Raw genomic sequence first — 6384 nt, 5'->3', positions numbered from 1 at the left:
TTCCACGTCGAATTCTTGAAGAAGCAACATCTACCTCAAGAGCCTTAGCTTTGATTGAGGTTTATGGAAGAGATATTTCACTGCTGCGTGATTTGTAAACACAACCACCATCGAATTTATAAGATAGGGTCTAAACTTATCAAGTACAAAAACAATTGCAAACAATTCTTTCTTAGTAGTGTGTAGTTTCTTTCTTTGAGCTACATCTAAAGTTTTAGAAGCATAGGCAATTACTTTAGAAATAGAATTCTCCCTTTGACCTAACATCGCCCCCACACTCAAGTTCGAAGCATCACAAGAAATTTTGAAAGGCAAATCCCAGTTGGGAGAGGTCAAAATCGGAGGAGTAACTAGCCTATTCCTCAATTAATCAAAAGCAAGCTCACATCCATGGTCAAATTGAAAATCAACATCTTTTTGTAGTAGTTTAGAAAGATGCAAAGTAATTTTACTAAAATCTTTGATGAACCTTCTATAGAACCCCACATATCCTAAAAAGGACCTCAACTCTTTCAAGTTGGTAGGGTAGGGCAAAGAAGATATCACCTCTACCTTGGCTTTATCTACCTCAATTCCTTTTTCAGAGATCAAATGACCTAGCACGATACCTTGATTAACCATGAAATGGTATTTTTCATAATTCGAAACCAGCTTTTTCTCAATGCATCATGCTAAGATCTTGTCAAGACTTTTCAAACATTCTTCAAAAGAATTGTCATAAATAGTAAAATCATCTATGAACACATCCATGCATTTTTCAATAAATTCAGCAAAAATAGATAACATACAATGTTGAAATGTGTTAGGGGCATTACAAAGACCAAAAGGCATTCTCTTGTAAGCATAGGTTCTAATGGATAGGTGAAGGAGGTCTTGTCTTGGTCTCTAGGGCCTACAGGAATTTGGAAATATCCAGAGAACCCATCTAAGAAACAGTAATGACTCTTTCCCGCTAACCGTTCAAGCATTTGATCAATAAAGGGTAAGGGAAAATGGTCTTCCTAGTGGACTCGTTCAGCTTTCTATAGTCAATGCAAACTCTCCATGAGTTTTGTACTCTAGTTGGGATGAGTTCATTATTCTCATTTTTTACTACGATGATCCTACTCTTTTTCGGCACGACTTGTATCGGTGACACCCACTCGCTATCAGATATAATGTATATAATTCTAGTGATCAGAAGTTTGTCTACTTCTTTCCTATCCACATTAGAGATTAGAGGATTCAAGCTCCGCTAGTTTTGTTTAATTGGCTTGGAATCCTTAGTTAATAAGATCCTATAGGCACACAGTAGAGTCAATTCCCTTAATGTCAGCTAGTTGCCAACCCAAAGCCTCCTTATTCCTTCTAAGGACTCCCATTAAACTAGTCTTTTCATGTTTAGTTAAAGAACTAGAAATAATGACAGGTAATTTATTCTTAGGCTCAAGAAAAGTGTACTTGAGATTGGGAGGTAGGTCTTTCAGTTCTAAACATTATTTCAAATCATACACCTCATACACACTGGGTAAATCTAAGAAGCAAAGCTATGCAAAAAAATAAGTCTGGACACTTAGAAAAGTTTCAGTGGAAAAACAGCTCAGGTCACGACTTGAGCAATCCAGGTCGCGACTTGAGTGCAAAGAGAGCAACCTTGAATAAAGAAGGAGCTGAGGTCGTGACTTAGTACAAGTCAGGTCATGACTTGAACAGATCGAGAGCAATACTGGAAAATATAAGGCTGAGGTCGCGACAAGCCACAAGTCAGGTCGCGACTTAGGCACTAAGGTCGCTACTTCGAGAATATGAGGTTGCGACTTCAAGTCATAGAGAGCTACCTTCACAAAACCTTTGAAAAATTCACTAAGTTCTTCAACCAGATGCTCAACAAACTATGCACAAAGTTCAAAACTTTAAGCAATTAGCCAAAATACTCAAGATCAAGTCAAAACCAAATGCAAAATGCTATGTAAAAATGCAAATGCCAAAGTATGGAAAAGCAACATATTTGTTTCTATTTGCAAAAATTTTTATGCTATGAAATGCAAAAGCTAAGTTCAAAAACTAAAACTCAATGAGAATCAACCCAAATCACAATGGTATGGAAAACCCATTACTAGGGAACCAATTTCTTGGCTTCCCGACAACGGCGCCATTGATCGGACCAGAATGTCACCTTCTGGGTCATCAAAATTGTGATTGCACTAGATAATGTAGTATAGGATGCAATCAATCGTTCTTCTCAAGGAGCGCTTTATTGGAAAACAACCTAGTCTAAATTGGTAATAAAAAACATGATGATTTGGGCAAAGAAAAAAAAGGAGTTTTAATTGTTTTAAAGATTGTACAATAAATGTAAAGTGCAGAGAAATAATTATTTTTGGGATTTTAAATGAATGAAGAAATGTTTTGGATTAAAGGGAAATTATGGTAAACTAGTCTCTTGATGATAAAAACTCAGCTATCAATGCTCTTAAAATGAATGGGGGTTTTAGAAATCTCTAAGTCTGAAGGGAAACCCCAAGTAATCACTTGAGTCTAGTGTCTTAATTAATGAAAACTCACTTTAATCAAAGTTAATTAACATCTTTTAAAACATTATTGAAAGCCACTTAGAGTGCAAATGAATGAATGATGAAATGCGCTCAGAATGTCAATCGACAACCAAAGAATATCATGCACATAGATTAATAATCAATAATCACTAATCATTAATTGAACACCAGGATTCCCACATGCAATATTTATATAAATGATTCAACATCAACAACATCAAATCCAAATACATTTAGTAGTCTAAACACAAGATTTACAATCATAAACCAAGTTTGATACAAATGCAAAAATCCCTATATCTAGAAATCTCTAACACAGAATTAAGCACTGGTTTAGATTGATAACTCCCCTATTAAGTCCTTGAGCTCAAGATTTGTCTTCCATTACCCAGAGGCTAAAGATTTAGCCTCTCATGTCTTCAAACTGATTAACATAGTTATGACAACACAATAATAATGGCTAGATGGCAAAGGAGCGACAATGTAAGAACTTAGAATTTACTTATTCAATAAGAATGTAAACAGATTAGAGCATAGTTCTAAGGCCCTTTGGCTATTTAAAGGAAAACTCGCAGTCCAAAAATGAATAACAATCCATAACAATCTAGACCAATAGTCCTCAGCAATAAATTAACAATCGTCCATAATGAGAGCATGCTTAAGTCCTTAGTGGCAAATAAACAATAATAAAAATCAACATCCAATTTACAAAATATAGAAAAAAAAAATTGATCCACTAGATTACCTTGGGCAGTCCAAGTAGCCTAAAACCTCAATTTTTTTTCTTTTTTTCTTTTCTTTGTGAGATTCAAGATTTTAACTTGATAAACATAATTAAGACAATGAAAAAATACCTATAATCATATAAACTCATAAACAAAATGTTAATTTAATTATAAATCCATAGGAATTTCTAAAAATATTTCATAATAATAAAAATCAACATCCAATTTACAAAATATATAAAAAAAAAATTAGTATTCACTTGGACCGAACTAGACTAGTCCAAGTGGTTTGGTCACTTGGTCAGGAACTTAGTCTAGCCCAACCAACCAGTTCGTCCAGGTTGGTTTGATTTTATTAAAGAGCATATTTGGAATAACTACCTTGGGTTGGACCAGACTACTAGGTTTTTTGTGCTCTCCTAGTATATTCTTATTTCTCTTGTCACCAGATTCAAGTAAAATGATAAAATAAAATAAAATAAAATAAAAGGAAATAAATGAATTATATATTATCTAATGTTTTGATAAAATGATAAAAATCAAGTAAAATGAAAGACTACGGGATTGGATGAGTTCATAATGTTTTAAAAGCACTTTTTTGCAAATCGAGACAAACTCCTCCACATATTTACTTTGTAGACTGTAAAATTACTTCTGAAATCATAGTTTTGTTTCTATCCAAACACCCCCTATGATAGCATGAGAAATTGATATCATGAAAATGTCACTAATAATACTATTAAAATTGATACTTATAAAATAAAATATCTTACACTATCATCATGGTCATGGAATATTATAAACAAAAAGGTGAACATGTCATTTACACCTTTTAGGGAGGGTAGTAATGAGAATGAATTTTTTGGATGAAAATCTCTCTACTTGTGGAGTTAAATTTTGGGGAGAAAATGAGATGTGAGACTCACTTTATTTTTGTTAGTATTTGGGTTTTGATGATAATAAAGAAAGCCTTTTGGGTCAATCGTTTTTATTCAAGTTTTGACTATGACAAAGAAAGCCTTTTCGTTCAATTGTTTTTAAAACTTAGATGCTGAAGTTGACTCTATAATTATAAATAAGATTATCGACAACACCTTGTTCTTTGAGGAAAAGAGATTTTCATCGATAACGTCAATTAATGGATGCTCTCAAATTTCAGAATAGTTGTTTTAATAGATCCCAATAGAAATACTTTGGCTTATCAATAACGTTATCAATAAAGTTCTTTGGCGAGAAGGTGTTTGATAAGGTTATTTTAAATGCTTTTATCGATAAGATTATCAGTAAATGTAGATTTTTTTTTCATTTTTTAGTCTTCAGCTGTTTAATAAATTCAAAGATAATCTATCTATTTTCAATCAAAAATTTATTGATAAGATTTATGATAAAATGGCCTTGAACTTCATTATTTCTCACAGCTTAGTTTTCTTTTCTTTTTGGATATTTATCAATAAGAATATTGATAAAGCTAATTATTGATAAGGTTATCAATATATGATCTTTGAGCAAATTAAAGTTAACTTGTTTGAAATTTATTTATTGTTCATCTTCTGTCTTTCCTTACTACTCTGAGTTGCTAATAACAAGTTCAAGCAAGGTTAATGCAAGATTAAATGGCTCAATGAAAAAATGACATTGTCAAGCTACTTTTGTCAGAAACATTAAATGCTCTTCAACCATTACAAGCTATCATCATCTACAACTGCTTTTACAATGGTAATATCACTTCAAGTCTAATGGATAGTTAATGAAGATCAACTATAGCATTCAATAGAGCAAAGAAGAAAAATGAACAATTACGCTATCGAATTTATTGCTCTGTTTCATTAAGTTCATCAATTATACTTTAGTGTTCATTTATTACTCGAAAAGAGAGACTTAAACTTTTATTACTCCATCTAGAGTAACTCAAAATTATGAGAATCTTGAGTGGGTTGTAACTTTATGGGTAGTAAATGGGAGCAATTGAGAGTAATCAATTGCTGTATTATGGCACCAAGAGCCTGTTACAAATCTTAGAGTATAGTAAAACTCCAAGAGACCTTCTGAGGACTGAATATAGGTCAAGTGATTAAAACCGAACTAGTGTAAATTGCTATGTGCATCTTGATTTACCCTCACGATGATATCCTTCTAACTCGATCTCCTTTAGTTTACGATTACTGTTTTTAAGTTTAAAATTTTATTATCACCTAATTCACCTTCTTCCTAGGTGTACTACCATTCTAACAATTTTCTCCCCTATTTTTCCTTTCTCTTCTATTTTTCTTTCTCGAAAAAACTCCATTCCTCCCCATTTTCACCTTACTTTTCCTTTCTCTACCATTTTCTATCAATGACCATAAGTGAGGGGTGTAACTTATGAAGACCTTATACTTTCTCGAGTTTTAATTTATAAATATTAAAAAAACTAAATAAGTTTTTTTATTAAAATAAAATTAGTTAAATTAATTATTTCTAAAAAATATGTATGTTGATTTTTTTATGATACCCCATTCAACTGTCTACATTGAAACTACTGTGCAATTAGAATGTATATGATCAAAATGAATAGACCAAGAAAATCATATATTTGGGGATAACTCCAAAGACACTGAAGACAAAACCGACCAAAATACAAATAAAAACACAATAACACATTTTTGGGTTATTAAAAATTCAAAACACTACATATGAAGTTTGATCTTTAATGTAAAAGTTAGTTGACTAATTTGAGTAGATTAGAAAATTTAGTTCAGTTAGTTATTTGTAATAAATATGTGTTGTCTTCTATAAAATAGTTTTGCTAATTATGTATATTAATGAGAACTACCATTTAATGAAACTTTTAACATGTGCAACCACTACTATAATTATCTTAGAAAAGATGGATAAATATGAGAGCCAAAATAGTTAGGGTCTTATATTTAGGATCAAATTAAATCTTAAATTAGCTATTATATTAAGGACCGAATATAGTATATATAAAAAGGAAAGTCGACTCAAATTAATTTTTCAACATTTTTTTTAACCAATTCTGACCGATTCTTAACTTGTTTACCTTTCTTGTGATTTTGGTAAATGTTTGAACCGAACACAGATCGAATAGGCTGATTTGATTCATAACAACTAGGGGTGTTTAAGTT

Source organism: Neltuma alba, unplaced genomic scaffold (assembly GCF_004799145.2).
Source record: "Neltuma alba isolate B1F8T4 unplaced genomic scaffold, ASM479914v2 tig00010196_pilon, whole genome shotgun sequence".
NCBI lineage: Eukaryota > Viridiplantae > Streptophyta > Magnoliopsida > Fabales > Fabaceae > Neltuma > Neltuma alba.
The sequence above is the reverse complement of the archived record's forward strand: the minus strand, read 5'-3'. Positions refer to the sequence as shown.